The sequence below is a fragment of the Sus scrofa genome, chromosome 12, assembly GCF_054392235.1.
Source record: "Sus scrofa isolate SSC_HxYL_T2T_F1_AM1 chromosome 12, Sscrofa_HxYL_maternal_Yorkshire_Landrace_v2.0, whole genome shotgun sequence".
NCBI lineage: Eukaryota > Metazoa > Chordata > Mammalia > Artiodactyla > Suidae > Sus > Sus scrofa.
This window is the reverse complement of record NC_139394.1, coordinates 46,694,962-46,714,541: the sequence shown is the minus strand read 5'-3', so window position 1 is coordinate 46,714,541 and position 19,580 is coordinate 46,694,962. Positions and strand designations below refer to the sequence as shown.

Sequence of the window (19,580 nt, the reverse complement as noted above, 5' to 3'; positions counted from 1 at the left end):
TGTAAACACAGATGGCCCATGGCTATTATGTGTCTCCCATTTCCCATCTCTCCGGAACGAGGACTCTGTGGCCGGGTATCCTTCCCTGTGTCACCACTGTACGCTGGGTAGGTGGAGTGGATAAACGGTCCTTTTAAGGACTGAGTTTCACAGGTCTTCAGGGTGAAGGAACACCAGGTGAGGCACTACACCTGGACTGACTTACACGATGAGATCCTGGACCACAACCCCGAACCCGATGACATACGGCAATAAGACTTTGGAGGTTAGTGCATTTTGAATAACAGAATGATGAAAATAATTTCTGACCTGGGGCAGACTGTGGAGGATTTAAACTTTGTTCATAAATCCCTTGCCATTCCTCCCAAATGAGAGATGGGAGGTCTCCTCCCCTTGAAGAGATGTTTCCTCCCCTTGAATTTGAGAGGATCACAGTACTTGCTTTTAACCAATAGAATGCAACAGAAGGGATGCTGTGTGACTTCTGAGGTTAGGTCATAAAAGGGGATGCAGCTTCTGCCTTGTTCACTGGGTCGCTCATGCTCTGAGCCCTAAACCACCCTGTAAGAAGTCTGACTACCCTGAAGCCACCAAGTTATAAAGAAGCCAAGCATCTCCAGCCAGCTGTCCTGGTCTTTAAGTTCTCCCAGCCCAGGTAGGTGTCAATCACCTGAGCGAACGAGCCCTCAAATGATTCGGCCACCCAGCTTTGCGTCACCCCCAACCTAGTCTTCTCAGCTAAGGCCTCAGATATTATAGAGCAGAGACAAACTATCTGCTGAACCCTTTCTGAATTCCTGACCTAAAGAACCCAGGACCATAATAAAAAGGAGGTGGTTTTCAGTTTGGGGTAGATTGTTGCACAGCAATAGTGACCAGAAGAGAAACATCTTAATTTTGTACACGTATCATGGAAAGGATGCATAGTTCAAAATAACTAAGAGTTTATGCCTTTACCAATAAATATCATTTTCAGCAATTAAAAAAGTGTCGCCATGTTAGAAGAACACATAAGAACACACTCTTTTTTTCAGAAATGTTTTCCAGCTTCATTACACATTATAAAATCATTTTTACTTTCTTAATGATTCAGAGTTGTTATGGCGAACATAATTAGTAAACGTGCTTTAAAACACATGCATCTTCAAGAGCATATGGCATTCCTATGACCATAGCCCTGGACCACACACTCCAAAAATCATGACAGTGTGTTTAAAGCACATGACATTCTAATGGTGAAATAAAACCTTTTTCTACAAAATATGGGCCATGAGCCATAAACAACAAATTGTCTTAAAGCCAGTTTAATCAACTTTAGGCACAAGCACATAGTTATGAGCCTAGTACTACTGATCAATATTATTCAGGTCAATGAGAATAATTGTAATCAACTGGCCAAAGGGCTAAGTTTATATTATTGATTAACAAGGCTTTTCAACCCTTGATTTTAACAGCTTGATGAAAGCAACTCAGCAAAACTCTTCAAAAAAAAATTTCCAATACCAGCCCATCTAACTGCATTGAATAAACAACATCTCCACTTTCAACTTGAATTTCTTCTAAGTATTCCTCATCTTGACAGGGATTAAGGGCACCATGAAGAGGAAAATTTACAACCTGGATAATAATGCTCTCATCACAAATGAACATTGTACTTTATGAAATGAAATAGATTCCTCTAGAGTTATACAGGAACCTGGGCTTGCCATAGCCTTCTCTACTAATTTATTATTATTAAAATTTTTTTATTAGCATATAGTTGATTTACAATGTACATACAGCATAGTGATCCAGTCTCACACACACACACACACACACACACACACACACACACACACACATATATACACTTTCTTCTCCTTATGTTATCTCTCATCATGTTCTATCCCAAGAGATTGGCTATAGTTCCCTGTGCTGTGTACAGAAAGACCTCACTGCTTGTCCATTCTAAATGTAAATGCTTGAGTCATTTTTCCCTTTTGTTGCCAGTACCTCATTTAAAGCACACAAATTTGGCTTTTTCATGTCTGTTTTTCGGCCCTCGCTCGCAGCTTACAGACGTTCCCGAGCCAGGGATCAAACCCGAGCCACAACTATAAACAGAGCCACAGCAGTGACAACGTCTGACCCTTAACCCGCTGGTCGCAAGGGAACTCCGGCTTTTTCATATTTAGATTACATTTGTCAAAATCCTTACGAGAAGGGGGATTAGAACCTACCCGTTCATGGGTATCAGCTAAATGGAGAACTGTTTTCTCTTTGCTAAAAATCTCAAGACAGGCCTAGGGAGGTCTCCTAGATTATTGGCCATTTGAGTTCCTGGCTTTGCAGCGTGGTATTCAGTAGTTTCATGAGAAACTGAATTGTAATTCCAAAAAGACTGCTCTGAGAAGACAGCTCGAGAAATCACTTCAAGTTTTTAATACCAAGGCATCTCCTGGAACTGAACTAAATCTCCTCTGAGCCCTTCTGTGTGCTTGGTTTTCACACATTGCAGACATCAATATGCTTGCCTGTGAGAGTCTGACTCCCTTTTAATTACTGCTTCAGATTTACTGTTGTGGGCTTGGGGAACTGATACTCTGATGCATCACAAGGGCGCATGACGCAAGATAAATGGCCTAGGAGGGCCCTCTGTTAGAAAGAGCAGGCACAATTGAGTGCCCAGACTGTATCACATCTATTTTGACTATTCAGGGGTGGTACAATTTCTCCACTTGGGTCCTATTTATCCCCTCTGGTTCATTTAGGCTGACGGCCATCAACCCTGGCTGCCAGTTAGCATCACTGGGGATACTTGGATTTATTTGGGCCTGGACAGGCCTGGGCATCTATAGTTTTTAAAACCTCCCCCAGTGCTTCTAATCACACACAGACATCGATGTAGGTAAAACTATTAAATAACTGCATCTTAGACCATCGAATCATTATTTTACAAAGCTAATTGTTTTACTAATTGAATCAAGTTGTATACGATCCATTTTGAAGTTATCTTCTCTCTCTCTTAAAATACCAACTTAAGTTACTTTCCATATTGGTTTTTTTTTTTTATTTTTCTTTTTAGGGTCACACCTGTGGCATATGGAGGTTCCCAGGCTGGGGGTCAAAGAGTAGCTGCAGTTGCCAGCCTACCCCACAGCTCATGACAATGCTGGATCCTTAATCCACTGAGCAAGGCCAGGGATGGAACCCACATCCTCACGACACTAGGTCAGGCTCTTAACTCACCGAGCCACAACAGGGCCTCCCATATTTGTCTTTTAATGCAATTTTTTTAAACCTTACAAATCAACGATCTTCTCAATGCAGAGATTATTCACTCAAAATTTTATGTTTACTTTCCTTAGCCTACGTGTGTCAACAAGGTGAATCCTTGTGAACCAGCATCGCTCGATTTTAGGGAAGATGAGTGATTATTGATGACATCCTGGTCATTCTGGGTATTATGTCATCAGACTCTGGATTTAAGTTAAACCCTCAACGTGAGCAGGCTTCCGCTAATAACGGACCAGGAGGGAAAGGGGCACCAAGGCCTTACTGCTGGGCGGGGGCGAGAGTTCAGGCCCCACGTGGCCCCCTCAGTACCACCCTGCTGGCGAGGATTGAAAGGCACTTCAGAACCACCAGGAGCCACTGGAGAGCCAGCTCCTCACCCGGCCTCCCTGGAGAGGGGAAGGGGCGCACTCTTCCCCTGGGTGGGATGGAAGTCCAGGCTCCCCTTTGCATCTCTCTGATGCTCCCCTGTCCCCCTTAACTGTGACTTCATCAGCAAAGTCTCATGGAAAGCCGGACCTCTAACCTCGCCTGGCAGTGAAGAGGTACCCCTCCCGCCCCCCACTGAGGGGTAGCTTGCAACCTTCTCCAGTGTTTTTCTGAAGAATCTTTATTGTTGAAAACATTTCTGTTTTGGGAATTCCTACTGTGGTTCAGAAGGTTGAGGACCTGACACTGTCTCTGTGAGGACGCAGGTTCAATCCCTGCCTTGCTCAGTGGGTTAAGGATCCGGTGATGCCATGAGTTGTGGTATAGGTCACATACGTGGCTTCGATCTGATGTTGCTGTGGCTGTGGTGTAGACCGCAGCTGCAGCTCTGATTCAACCCCTAGCCTGGGAACTTCATGTGCTGCAGGTGTGGCTGTAAAAAGAAAAATAAAAAAAGAAGCAGCAAAAAAAAGGTTGCTGTTTTATTAGGCTGCCCATTTCCTAGTCCATTGGCAAGAGAGGGCAAACTTTTCTTGTCTGGGCCCGTGGGCATTTCTGAGCAGGGGGCTTCTCCAGCGTGCCCTCCGGGGTGTATAGAGGCATAAAGAAATCCCAAGAAGCTCACTGCCATGTTGCTTCTCAAGTTTTTAGGTTCCTGGCTAGTCCACCTTTTTTTTTTTTTTTTTCAGTCTTATCCCCCCACCCCCCCCCCCCTTCCCTTTTTGGACACACTTGCAGCCTGCAGAATTTCCAGGGCCCAGAGTGGAATCCAGAGCCACAGCAGTGACAATGCCAGGTTCTTAACCTGCTGTGCCACCAGGGAACTCTCTTTCTGTCTTCTTTTTTTTTCTTTTGCTTTTCAGGGCCGCACCTGTGCCATATGGAAGTTCCCAGCCTAGGGGATGAACCAGAGCTGTAGCTGCTGGCCTACATCACAGCCACAGCCACCCAAGATCCAAGTCGTGTCTGCGACCCACACCACAGTTCATGCCAACGCCAGATCCTTAACCCACTGAGCAAGGCCAGGGTTGGGGAACGAACCTGCATCTGCATGGATACTAGTCAGGTTTGTTACCAATGAACCACAATGGGAACTCCCCTTTCAGTCTTAACATTTGTTTTCTAATATAATATCCAGGGTTTGAAGGTGTATTTAGTGAGGGGGAAATGCATCTATTCTATCTTGCCCAGAACTGGAAGTTCCAGCTCAGTCTTCCAGATGATGCAGGCAAATGAATTAGAAAATGCAGCTTTTTCCTTAGGGAGCTTACGATGCAGCTGGGGAGCCAGGAGGCATCCATCGCCTGAGCGGACAACATGCGCCTAGTGGGGAGAAGGGGCTGCAAATCTCCCTCTCTTTAAAATACTGATAATTCTCAAATGTGAGTGTCAAGCTCAGACCATTCTCTGGATGGGACTTCTGTCTGTCTGGGGAGAGCTCAGGCAGGGGCCCCCTGGAGGGACCGTGGGGCTCACACAGCTGACTTGGCCCAAATGAACTCAGTACTTTGCCTTCCAAGTGTCCTTCTCAGGGCCCTACTTCAATTAAGTATCACCAGTGGCACCATGCCCCAAGCCCCAGAGAGAATTTACTGAAATAGTATTTATTTTACCAGCCCTTGCCTAGTTTGTAACACTGTCAGAATGAGCTTCCTGAAAAACAAACCTCATCATGCCTTTTATTATTTCTTTTTCTCTTTTCTTTTTATGGCCACACCTGCGGCATATGGAAGTTCCCAGACTAGCGCTCGAATTGAAGCTGCAGCTGCCCGCCTATGCCACAGCCATAGCAACACCAGATCTGAGCTGCCTCTGTGACCTATGCCGCAGCTTGTGGCAATGCCAGATCCTCTCCCACTTGCGGAGACTATGTCAGGTCCTTAATCCACCAAGCCACAATGGGAACTCCTCATCATGCCTCTAATGATGCCACAAGGAGTCATTCATACATCCCTTTAAGAATGTGAGAAAAAGCCACAAGTTCCCTGTGCTGAAAAACACCCAAGGGTTTGCATATACTTACGAACCCCTGAAACTCTACCTTGTGTGAGAAACCACGTCCACCCCTCTTCTGAGCTCTCAGCAATCCCCGCCTCTCCTTGTTTTAGCATGCAGGAAGCTGTTCTGCAATGATTTCTGTGTACATTTGCCTCACCCCCACTAAACAATAAGCAGAGGCTCTGTCTTTTTCCTCTTTATTTCTAGTACCCAGCATAGTGCTATAGCACCATAGTAGACAGCGTCAGATGACACAATTTATTGAATGTGTGGAGGGCAATAAGTAAAAGGTATAGATGAGGCCAAAGGGTTCTGTTTGCTCAGGAAACTGATGGTTCGATGCGTTCCTCTTTATCAAAGCTAAACCCTTCATTGTAGCCTTCGAAACCCTATTCTCTGATAATTTCCCCTTTATCTGCTCACCCTCTCTGGCTGCTCTCATCTATCCTTGTGGTTTCAGCTGCCACACATTCACAGCTCCTGAATCTATGTCGCTATTCTGGATTGTTCTCTGGATAGTCACCTGTCTGCTGGGCCTCTCCATTTTTCATTCCTCAGGCTCCTCAAATGAAATCCATTTAGGACTCTGAATTTGTTTGCACACTCTGCTACCATATCTCTGCCTTTCCCCCTACATTCCCCATCTTGGGAGTAACCAGCACTGCTATCTACCCAGGCTGTCCAAGAAAGAAACCTATGTATCTAGACGCCTGTCAATAGCCATATCCTGCTGCTTCTATTGCTTAAACAGGTCTTGGATCCAGCCCGCTTGACCCCCTCTTAACTGTCCTTAACAGGATTATAGCAGCAGCCTGTGAACCTCTTTCCCTGTCATCAGTCTTGACCCTCCAACTCATTCACCAACAACCATTTATTGAGCACCAACTGTGTTGTACCAGGCATCCACAACCCTTCTCTCACAGGGGTCTATATTGTAATGGGGAGTATGGGGCAGCCAAAGTATAAACCACTTGTAATGTGATAGTTGTGACATGGCCGACAAGGAAGAATAAAGTAGGAGTATAAAGGTGTGAACAGGGATGGGCTGGATCATTCTAGACAACCTCTTGGAGTTTATTCTGGGCACAGACCTGAATGCAGTGAGGGAGCCAGGCAGTGATCTGGGAGGGGAACCCTCCAGGGAGAAGGAAAAGCAAGAGAAAAGAATAAGCAGTAAGGATATGGAGGGCTGATTTCATCTACCCCTCTGGTTTCCACAGGCACAAGTGATCAAGAGCTGATGATTACTGAGCATGTTACTATATGATAAGAACTATGCTCAGGACTTTACATGCATTGCTTCAGACTTATTCACTGGCATCTCATTTTAGGCTTCAACACTCTAATGGGGGGTGGTGGCTGTTATTAAGATGGGGCATCAATTCAACAACAACCCATATGCTTCCACATGGCCGAATACCTGTGTTTGCCAGAGCCCATCAGGATGTGATTTACAGACTAACGGACTTTAAATGCAACATGAGATATTTTTACAACTCACCAAGCTTTGTGAAATGGTAAGGGATGGAGGAGCAAGGGAGAAAGGGCAGACGGGGGAGGTGGTTTCCTAAGAAACACAAGGCATGTTCCACCTGCAGCAGCCACAGAAATAATTTAGCAAAGTCAGGAGGGAGGATCCTGAATGCGTCCACTTGACCAACCTGCTAGAACGTTCCTCCATCCTTGGCACAGTGTAAAGATGTCTTTATTTAGATATAATTCCAGTACAGCAAAACCTTTTTTTCCCTATTATATCAAAAGATCAGATTATTCCTCTAGTGTGCTAGAACTTCATTATCATAATGCAGTGTAAAGAAAGTGTGCTCCGGACCTCAACCAATGACAAAGAAACAAGCTCATGTATTTAATACCTAAGAGTTCAGGACCAGAGTGGGCTTCCTCCCAGGGATGTGGAGATGCGGAGAGAGTCAAGTGAGACAAGGTATGGTGATGCCCATTACAAGGGATGCAAGTCAGCAAACATTTCCTACTCTTGTCGAAGGAAGATCTTCCAGATCATCAGCAAAAGTGAAACCATGGTCAATGCCTTAAAGAAGATGTGATTTTTGATACAGATCAGAGGATCACGAGGCTTTCTGGAAAACACATGTACTCTTTCTCTCCCTCCCCCTCCCCATCACTCTCTCAGGTACACCTGTGAGCCTGCAAGTGTGCGTGCACACACACACACACACACACACGAAAAAAATCTCATAGCAGAATTGAATTTGGGGGCAAGTCCAGCTTTCAACAGCTGTGTCCAAGAAACGGCTAGAAAAACAAAAGTGAAGAAATTTGGGAAACAGACACGTGAGATCAGTGGATCTCCTCCTTGGCTGCATATGAGGGAATTTTAAAATATGCTGATGCCTACCCAGAGAGATTCAATTAAAAAAAAAAGAAAGAAAGAAAAAAAAAAAGGGGAGTTCCTGTTGTGGCTCAGTGGATGATGGGCCTGACTAGCATCCATGAGGATGCAGGTTCGCACCCTGGCCTCGCTCAGTGGGTTAAAGATGCAGCATTGCTGTGGCTGTGGGGTAGGCTGGTGGCCGAGGCTCCAACTTGACCCCTGGGAACTTCCACATGCTGCCGGTGTGGCCCTAAAGAAAAACAAACAAACAAATGAAAAACAAAACAAAAAAAAACCTCCCTCAGCCCAGATTGAGAACCCCTGAGGTAGAAGCTGCTAATGTTTTCGATTTGGGCTTGCGACATGGACCCCTAAGGACATCAGATTCGAATCCCCCAAGTAGCAGGTTACCATGGTTTTTTTTCTGGCCTGTCTGCGATTCTGGTACCTTTTCCAACATGTTTCTTCTTGCAAAAGACAGGACTGCAATTAAGAGAGAAACAGCTGGGCAAATAAACAGAAGCACAACGCGGCAGCTCTCTTCAAAGGGCTGATTTTTTTTTTCTCTCCAAAAGAAATGAAGCAAAAGATTTTCTTTTTGTGTCCTCGTGCACAACAGAACGTGGCTGGTTCACAAGCTCTAGTGTTTTTTTTTGTTTGTTTGTTTTGTTTTGTCTTTTTAGGGCATATGGAAGTTCCCAGGCTTAGGGGCTAAATGGGAGCTAAAGCTGCTGGCCTACGCCCCAGCCACAGCAACACAGGATCTGAGTCCTATCTGCAACCTACATCACATCTGCAACCTGCCCCACATAGCAATGCCAGATCCTTAACCCAATGAGTGAGGCCAGGGATTGAACCTGTGTCCTCGTGGATGCTAGTCAGATTCGTTTCCACTGAGCCACGATGGGAACTCCTAAGCCCTAGTCTTGATGATGTGGTTTCCTGTGGGATCCTCAAAGCCTAGAAGTTACTGTCCTCGAAAGGTGAAGATGAGGCATTTCAGGAAGCAACTACTATTGCAAGAAAGATTTACCTAAATAAGCAAGGGGAATGGGTGAGAGAGAGCAAGAGAGAGCATCATGGGCAACTAAGCCAGAAGATGCCTAGCGTGAACTTTTGGGCTTTGGTGTCTGATGATCTGTACTGAAATCCTGCCCTAGTGACCAACATTCTCTGGGAACCGCTATAAGGGCGAGAATCCACTGCTTATAGTCAACAGCGCTACACAAGCTGATCTATAATGTCAAAAGTCAGTGCTGTGGGGCAGGAGGTAAAGTCCAGTTTCATGAGCACTACACTTGGAAATTCAAGTGATTCATTGACAAAATGAGCCTTCACTTCCTGCACTGGGTTCTTATGAAAATGGAAACACAGTATATTCAAATCACTTATTAAATGGAGTTCCCCGTCCTGACTCTGCGGAAATGAATCTGACCGGCATCCATGAGGACGCAGGTTCAATCCCTGGCCTCATTCAGTGGGTTGCAGATCCAGCATCGCCGTGAGCTTTGGTGCAGGTTGCAGATATGGCTCGGATTTGGCGTTGCTGTGGCTGGGATGTAGGCCGGTAGCTCCACCTCCCATTTGACCCCTAGCTTGGAACCCTCCATATGCTGCGGGGGTAGCCTTAAAAAGATTAAAAAAAAAAAATCACCTAATAAATGCCTGACACTACGCATGTGACATATGCTTCTTCTGTTATTTCTTTTTTAAATTTAATTTTATTGGTGTGTAGTTGATTTACGATGTTGTATTAGTTGCAGGGGTACAGCAAAGTGAATTGGTCATACGTATAAATATATCCATTCTCTTTCCCATATAGGTTATTATAAACCATTGAGTAGATCTTCCTGCGCCATATGGTTGGTTCGTGTGCATCAACTATTTTATCCAGTAGTGGGTATATGTTATTCCCACCCTCCCACTTGTGTTATTTCTTTCCTCTTAAAACAGGATCTTAGTTATACACGTGTTATTCATCCTAACAGCAAGGGACCAAGGTTGTGATTCTAAGGGTCCCAGGGTCAAACAGAAGCCTGGCACCATCCCCTTCTGTGACTCTGGACATTAGCCGGTTCCTTGGCTGCTTCCTTTCCGAGGAGCTGTTTCCCCTGGAAAGAAAGGTACAGAAATCCGTACCTACATGGCTGCCACAGGCCAGTGCTGGGCAGGCTTCTCTGCCTCTCCCAGAGGCCTGTGGGCAGACGGGGTGACGGACCATTCCACGGGCAGGGATATTGCACAGCACACAGTAGGTGTTCGAAAATGGTGACTGCAGAAAAGAGAGCTCTGCTAAGACAGTTGTGGACAAGGAAGCCTATTCCCGCCTGGGGTTAGTGACATCTGTTATGGGCACGCCTCCAGCCAGGGCTTTGTTTTAAAAGGATCTCGTTGCTGGCAACCTGACCTCTGGGTAAATGAGGTGGTATTGCACACATTTTTCTTCTACTTTAGTTTTTGGAAAGGCTTCGTGTTTCTTTAACAAGATAGCTTTTCAAAGGAGTCATAAACTGGCTCTAATGATTGTTGCTTTCAGACCCAGCCCTGACGCATCTTTTACATGTGTAGCTGGATTTCCAAGGACAGTACTAGTGAAATGGAGTCTAGCTCCTGCCCCAAAGCACGGACTTTTGACATGATGAGTCGGTTTGCTGAGGATGGTTTAGCGTAAGTGGCACTCTCTAACTGGTACAACAAAAGGCCTTTACTTCCAAACATGCGTCAGGAAAACAATAGGGTAGATGCGAAATGCTGATTTTCTCCTCTTATTAAAAAAAAGAGAGCCTATGGCTAGGTGGCACACTTCTTAGAAGTATTTTAAAACCATGTGACTCGTTCCAATTAATAAAATACTTGAGGGCTAAAAGAAATTATAAAGAGAGTGGACTGTTTCATTGCTAAAGCTTCAGAGCAAGAAAAGATTCTTGAAAAATTAAACTAAAACCCTAACATCTGTATCTTTTAAAATTCTTCTTTAATACAGACATCCTTCTTTTTTTTCTAAGAACAGAGGTTTCCAAATACCCACTATTGCTAAGCAACTCTCTTGGTTCCAACAGGCAAAAATACAGACGCTTGCACAAGATGTTCAAAATCATACAGCTTGCAGGGACTGCTGAGAATTAATTAGGAAGGTAGGTTTATTACCTAAATAAATAAACAAACCGGAGTGCCGCTCCGTGCCTGACATTAAGGGGTTACCTATTTTCCATTAAAGAGGACTAATAAATACAGTTTAAAGGCTCAAGGCGGGGGGGAGTGAGGGGGAGAAGGCAGGCACACACCAGCTCAGGCGGTGCCAGACGTCAGCTGACTGCTTCCACTGAGATTACCATGGAAACACCTTCTCCTGGGACACTGCCACGAGGGTAGGGAGCTTTAGAAACGGTGATGGGGTGCAGGGCCGGCGGCCGATGGATTTTAGCCGGGTTCACCCCTGTAACCCATTACAAGGACAGTCCATCTTTCGGATGAAACAGTATCTTTGGAGCGAGTCAGGTCAGACAGAGTAATAGAGCGTGAAGCCTGGCATAATGACCATCCATTTACCTCTGCGAAACAGCCACATCAGTTCTGATAATCGTCTCTTCTCTCTCCCCTGCCTGCTTCGCCTTCTCCACAGAACGAAAGGAGGTATGTGTGTACATTAAGTGGCTACTTCCTTGGCCGTCAAGCCCGTCCTGATAAAAAGGGACCGTATCAAATAGCGTTTGTGGGCAGACGCAAACATTTCTCAAACCGACCCGTCGGGCAAAACCGACACAACGCACCCACAAAAGGGTACGAGGAGGTCCAGCTGAGGTCAGGTTAAACGGTTCGGTTTATGCGGTCTCGCTGGAAACCAGTGAACAGATTTTATGTTTACGCAAATTAAACTCAATCTTGGCAACCAACTTCCGGAGTGCCGGCTGGGGAGAGCCTGTGTCCGCAGGAACCCAAAGGGCAGAGGTGCCCTGATGCGAGCAAGGTGCTCAGCCACGGGGTGCAATTCCCGCATCGCTTTAGAGAGATCTCTAGGCTGAGACCCAGAGGTAAAGAGGTTGGGAGCAAATGTTGACGAATTTTTACAGATGACTAATTGTGTGGGCCACTTCTTTCCTTCGTTGCTGCATTAAGCTGCACCGACCACTTTCCCGCCTTTGCCAAAAAATTCAGATTCTGACCCCACTGCCCCGGACACATCTTAACCTTTCTTGACAACTGTATGGGAATGAATGCTTTCATTTGATATTACTGCTTATAAATACTGTGGAGAGAGTGACTCAAGGGTGACGACACCAATTTGACAATAACACAGACTGTCACTGGCTAAAATCTTGACCTAACGATGCAGTATTTGTACACATAAAGTCACTCGGTGGCTCGTAAAGGGGTCACCTGTAACTGGAATGTCTCCTTCCCAGGTCGCTATGTACAATGATTTGACCATGCCATTGGTGAGAAGAGTCTCAAAACCCTGTCCTGGTTTCCTATGTTTATCTTTCCTGTGAAAAGGGGCTGGAATCATTGTTACATGATAAACTGATAGAATAATTTCTGCTTATAGGAGAAAAAAAAGGGGTCACGTTTATCTTTGAATTGTATATTGGTCAGGCTTATGTAAAGATCAGCCTTTATCTCCTGAACACAAACCAACTAACCACAGAGACTGAACCATGAGGAAACCAGTCCTGGACTTAAAAAACAAACAAACAAACAAACAAAAAACAACAACAAAAAACAACTCAATATCATACACACCAAGTGTCAGTGAGGACGTGGAGAAACCAAAACTCTCCTATACTGGAGGGAACCTAAAATGGAGCAGCCACTTTGGAGAACAGGTTGGTAGTTTTTTACGAAGTGAAGCAACTGGCATATGGAATAATTCCACTCTTAGATAGCCACCCAAGAGAACCGAAAAATGTATGCCCAGTAAAGACTTGCATGTGAATGTACACAGCAGCCAAATGTCCATCACCTGGTGAATGGGGAAATGATACAAGGTAGGTGCGTGCAATGGAATATTACTCGGCAATGACAGGAAGGAACCAATGACATGTAGAACGTAGATGAACCTCAGAAACATTATGCTGATGGGACCAGACACAAACTAATATCTACGATTCCATGTACATGACATTTCTAGCAAAGGTAAAAGTATAGACACAGATCAGTGATTGTCTAGGGTTGAATTTGGGAATAGGGGGTTTACTGCCAACGAGCAAGAGAGAACTTTTTGGGGGTCATGGAAATATTCCCCAACTGGAATTCTGTGATGTTTGTACAACCGCATACATTTACTAAAATGTACCTTACGATGGGCGAATTTTTTGGTAAGTACTTTAAACATATCAGCCTACTCGGGCTGCCATATAAAGCAGCACAGACTGGATGCTTAAACTACAGAGATTTATTTTCTCACAGTCCTGGACGCCCAAAGTCAGCATCAAGATGCTGGCAGGGTTAGGTCCTCCTGAGGCCTCTCTCCTGGACTCGTAGATGGTCGTCTTCTGTCTTCATGGGATCAGCCCTTTGCACCTGTCTGTGTCTCAACCACCTCTTATTATAAGCATACTCGCCATAGTGGATCAGGGTCCACCCTAAGGCTCTCATTTTAACCTAATTACCTCTTTAAAGCTCCCATCATCTCCAAACATAGTCACATTCTAGGTACTGGGGTTAGAAACTTCAACAAGTGAATGTGAGGGGAACACAATTCAGCCCATTACAGGAAAGTCTATCTCACTAATCCTATTTGAAAAATCATTATCGTGAAAAAAAAAGGGGGGGGGAGTAGGTATACAGAGGTACAGTTTGGGGCTGAAAGAGATGTAACTATCAAATCCAAAATAGAAGCCTAGACAGGATTTTTTTTTTTTTTTTTTAAAGGCTGCACCCATGGCATATGGACATTCCCAGGGTACAGATGCCGGCCTACACCAGAGCCACTGCAACACGGGATCTGAGCCACGTGTGCCTACTGCACCACAGCTCACAGCAACACCAGATCCCCGACCCGCTGAGCTAGACAGGACTTTTAAACAGGTACAAAAGACATTCTTTGAACAACCGAGGAGATGCGTATGAGTTGCCTAACACATAGTGGATAATGATTATGTATTATGTCAAATATCCTGGAAGTATTACTAATTCTCTTGGCTATGAAGACGGTACTGCAGTTATGAAGAAAGGCGTCCCTGTTCGCAGGAGGGTGCACACAGGAGCCTTTTAGAGGTGAAGGGTCGTAAGAGAGAGAAAATATGGCAAGAAGGAAACACTTACTGAATGTAGATGGAGGGCCTGTGGGTGCTCCCCCTATTTTTTCAGCTTCTCTATGTATTTGAAAACTTTCTTCATGAAAAGTCAGAAGAACAGAATTAGCAGTGAACTCTGCAGGGGTAGAAAGTTCTCAAGGTAGGAAAGACGCCTGGATCAAGGATTTCCTTCCTTCCTTTCCTTCCTGGCCAAGTGAAGTGGAAGATATATTCTTCTAAAGCTCACAGCCCCTTACAGATTTTTATAAGTGAGAAATGGGTAGCATCTGTTTCTACTACATAAAATCTAGAATAAAACCATCTTCATAGCAAAACATTGGCACCACCCTGTATATCAACTATACCCTAATAAAAAATAAGATTAAAAAAATCAAAGACCACCCCAAATTTTAGAATTTTCAAAGTTTGGCAGGAAAGGGGACCAAGGAGTATGGTTATAGCTCATGGAGAATGACAAACAAGTAAAGACCTTTTCTTTTCTTTTTTCTTTTTTTTTGTCTTTTTGCTATTTCTTGAGCCACTCCTGCGGCATATGGAGGTTCCCAGGCTAGGGATTGAATCGGAGCTGTAGCCACCGGCCTACACCAGAGCCACAGCAATGCGGGATCCGAGCCACATCTGCAACCTACACCACAGCTCACGGCAACGCCGGATCCTTAACCCACTGAGCAAGGGCAGGGACCGAACCCGCAACCTCATGGTTCCTAGTCAGATTTGTTAACCACTGCGCCACGACGGGAACTCCTTCTTTTCTTTTTATAGCTGCACCTGCAGCACACAGAAGTTCCTGGGCTAGGGGACGAACTGGAGCTGCAGCTGCCGTGTAAGCCAAACAGAACACATCTGTAAACCATGTTCCACCCACAGGCTTACTTGACAGCCACAGCAATGCTGGATCTGAGCCATACCTGCAACCTATGCCAAGGCTGGTGGCAATGCCAGATTCTTAATCCACTGAATGAGACCAAGGATGGAACCTGCATCCTCAAGGACACTATGTCGAGTTCTTAACCAACAGAGCCACAACAAGAACTCCTAGAGACCTTTTTAAATAGGAACAGCAAACTGGTAACCTGTGGATGGAACGGGGCTTACAGATGTGTTCTGTTTGGCTTACGTGGCATTTAACAATCGGGAGATTGTACATAGAATACAGAATTCAGCTTTTTTACGTGAATCCAGAGGCTGGTGTACCGGACTCTGGCATGGCCACAACAAATTAGAGTCGAGTGGTGGCTGCCCCAGGGTGGCTGTGAACTTCAACCATTTCTGAACCTGACTGACGCCTGAAGGAATGTGACTTTATTTTTTTTGGCTGCAGCTGCAACATGGAAAAGTTCCTGGGACCCATATGCAGCAGTGACCCGAGCTGCTGTAATGACAACACTGGATCCTTAACCCGCTACGCCATAAGGGGACTCCAGGAATTTGGCTTTTGGACAAAGAAGATGGTTAAACAACAAGCTGTCCCTTTGGCTAGAATTTGCTTTGCCACCGTCCTCAGCTCTCTTTTCCTTCATATGGATGCAGCTAATGAGACCATTATATGGGGCGGGGGGAGCGAACTGATAGGCAGGGGACTTAGAAACGTACTATAATTTTATTTTTGGCCACACTCATGTCATGTGGAAGTTCCTGGACCAGGGATAGAACCCATGCCACAGCAGTGACAACGTAAGATCCTTAACTGCTAGGCCACCCGGGAGCTCCTATAACTTTAGAGTTCATAAAATCTTTGCCCAACAGTAATTAAAACTGTCTTTGGCACCAAGATAGACAATAGTCCAATAGACTGGAGTAGAGAAACTAGACACAGACATATGGACGCACCTGATTTATGATGAAAGCGGCACTGAAGAGCATGGGAAAAAGATGGTCTATTCAATAAGTGGTGCCCAGTCAACTGTTTATCCATATGGGAAATAAATAAGCCCTGGGCTGTTGCCTCGCACACACACAAAAATCAATTCTAGGTGGATTGTAGGATGTTGATTTGAAAGGCACAGCATACAAGCTCACAGAATGGAACAGAGGGAAATATCTTCATGACCTTGGGGTAGGGAATGACTTGAACAAAAATAAAAAAGCATCAGCCGTAAAGGAAAAAACCGATAATCTGAACTACATGAACATGAAAAATGTTTTCACAGACAGCATTAAAAGAATGAAAACATCAAGCACAGAGGTGGAGAAAATATGTGCAACACGTAACTACCAATGGATACAGATACAGAATATGAAAAGACCTAGAAATCAATTTTTAAGAGATAGTCCAATAGAAAAATGATGCGCGCGACCTGAACGGGCACCTCACTAAAGATATCCAAATGACCCATCAACACACAGAAAGGGGCTTGATCTGAGTAGCAATAAGGGAAATAGAAATAAAGCCCATAATGTGTATCCGTCAACGAATGAATGGATAAAGACGTGGCATACATTCACGATGCATTCAGCCACGAGAAAGAAGGAAGTCCTTCCATTTACAACAATGTGCATGAATCTTGAGGGCTTCATGGTATCTGAAACAAGTCAGACAGAGAAAGACAAATACTGTATGATAATCACTTACAGTAGAATCGAAAAATGATAAGTCAGAGAAATAGAGAGAAGAGTGGTGACTTCCTGGGGCATGGGGGAGGATGGGGAAAACGGGGGGATACTAGTCAAAGGGTGTAAACTTCCAAATATAAGAGGATCAAGGTCTCAGGATCTATCACACAGCATGGTGATTACAACTAATAATCCTGTATCATACACACACACACACACACACACACACACACAATACATTTTGTCTTTTGTCTTTTTAGGGCTGCACCCATGGCTTATGGAGGTTCCCAGGTTAGGGGTCTAATCGGAGCTGTTGCCAATGGCCTACTCAAGAGCCACAGCAACACCAGATCTGAGCCATGTCTGCGACCTACACCACAGCTCACGGCAACACCAGACCCTTAACCCACTGAGCAAGGCCAGGGGTGGAACCTGCAACCTCATGGTTCCTAGTCAGATCTGTTTCCACTGCACCACGACGGGAACTCCCCTAATACTGTATTATATATTTGAATGTGATCTTAAACATTCTCAGTACAAAAAAGAAATGGTAGACGTTCCCACTGTGGCGCAGCAGAAAAGAATCTGACTGGTATCCAAGAGGATGAGGGTTTGATCCCTGGGCTCGCTCAGTGGGTTGGGGATCCAGCACTGCCGTGAGCTGTGGTGCAGGTCACAGACGTGGCTTGGATCCTGTGTGGCCATGGCTGTGGCACAGGCCAGCAGCTGTAGCTCTGATTCGACCCCTGGTGTGGAACTTCCATATGCCATGGGTGTGGCCCCAAAAAGGAAGGAAAAAAAAAAAAGAAATGGTAATTATGGGATGTGATGCAGGTGTCATCTAATGCTACGATGGCAGTCATGTTGCAATAGATGAATCAACACATTGTACAACTGAAACTTACACAATGTTATATGCCTATGATATCTCAGTTAAGCTAGAACCACCCTTTCGTGTATAACTACCACATACCTACCAGATTAGCTAAAATCTTCAAAAGACTGTCAGTACCCAGTGCTGAAAGGGGAAATGGAGCATCTGGAACTTTCGTGGGTTGTTGGTGGGAGTGTAAACCAGTATGACTACTTTGGAAAAAGTAGTCTGGAATTATCTGCTAACACAGAACAGTCATTTCCCTCCTCGGTATTTGTCCAATAAAAATGTATGCATATAAACACAAGACATGCACAAGAATGATTTAAAAAAAATCTCAAATATCCATCAACGTGAAAATGGATAGACAAATTGTGGTATATTTTTACAAGGAAATACTACACAGCAATGAAAATGAGCAAACTGGCATTATGTGGAATAATATGAATGTTCTCACAAACACAAGGTTGAAAGAAACAAAAAGGAACGGGTAGTGTTTGATTTCATTTATATTAAGTTCAAAATGAGCAAAATTATGCCTTTGAAAAGGAAGGAAGATGCATGCACCCCTATGTTCACCGCTATTCACAATAGGCAAGACATGGAAACAACCTAAATGTCCATTGACAGATGAATGGATTAAGATGTGGTACATATATACAATGGAGTACGACTCAGCAATAAAAAAGAACAAAATAATGTCATTTGCAGCAACACGGCTGGACCTAGAGCTTTTCATACTAAGTGAAGTCAGAAAGAGAGACAAATGCCATAAGATATCACGTATATGTGGAATCTAAAATATGGCACAGATGATCCTATCTGCAAAACAGAAACAGATCGCAGACGTGGAGAACAGACGTGCGGTTGCCTGGGGGGAGGGGGAGGGAGTGGGATGGACGGGGAGTTCTCGGTAGGTGGATACAAACTAGCATTTGCAATGGATAAGCAATGAGGTCCTACTGTACAGCACAGGGAATTGTGTGTGATTGCGTCACTCTGCTGTATAAGGGAAATTGAAGAAATGTAAATCAATCATACTGTAATTAAAAAAAAAAGAAAAAAAGGAAGGAAGGGGTAGTGACTGGGAGGGAACACTAGAGGGCTTCTGGGAGTCCTATTAACAGCCTATATCTTGATTTTGGGGGATGGTTACATAGCTGAATTCACTTTGTGATAATTCATCAAGGTACACCCTTAAGATTATACATTTTTCTGCATGTAGGGCATGTTTCAATAAAAAAAGTGAAAATATTTGCCCAGATGGAAACAGTGGGAGAAGGTGTGCTACACATCAAAAAAATATTCCAGGGGTCTGCCAATCCAGTGACCCTAGTTTTGCTTAAATTACACCAAGCCTGAAAACATTTGAAAATCACTCTTCAGAAGGATAGTATCACCAACAAATGACTATAACAGCAATTTTGTTTTTCTTTTTAGGGCTGCACCCATGCCATATGGAAGTTCCCAGGCTAGGGGTCGAATTGGAGCTGCAGCTGCCAGCCTACATCACAGCCGCAGCAACGCGGGATTCGAGCCATGACTGAGACCTATGCTGCAGTTCATGGCAATGGCTGATCCTTAACCCACTGAGCGAGGCCAGGGATCAAACCTGCAACCTTATGGATACCAGTCAAGTTTATAACCCACTGTACAACCAATGGGAACTCCTAGCAAAGATATATTAAGTTCTGGTTCAGACACTCAAAGTAGTCCTAGGACTATTTTGTTCTCTCTCTCCCTCCCTTTTTTTCTTTTCTTTTCTTTTCTTTTTTTTTTTGTCTTTTTAGAGCCACACCTGTGGCATATGGAGGTTCCCAGGCTAGGGGTCGAATTGGGGCTGAAG

The 19,580-nt window shown here is 44.6% G+C and overlaps 1 protein-coding gene and 1 long non-coding RNA gene across 12 annotated transcripts in view; one reads left to right on the top strand and one right to left on the bottom strand.

The window, feature by feature from the left end:
* The window catches only part of MYO1D (myosin ID), a 368,579-nt gene that overhangs the window by 127,563 nt on the left and 221,436 nt on the right, over positions 1-19,580 (bottom strand). The gene's annotated exons all lie outside the window — the stretch shown is intronic.
* Positions 11,431-18,986, top strand: LOC146398256 (uncharacterized). 2 transcript variants are annotated; one of them, XR_014821433.1, is made up of 2 exons: positions 11,431-11,683; positions 15,629-18,986. It is a non-coding gene; the product is annotated as an uncharacterized LOC146398256 (long non-coding RNA). The 2 variants fall into 2 exon arrangements; XR_014821434.1 differs by having other exon boundaries at positions 11,431-13,365.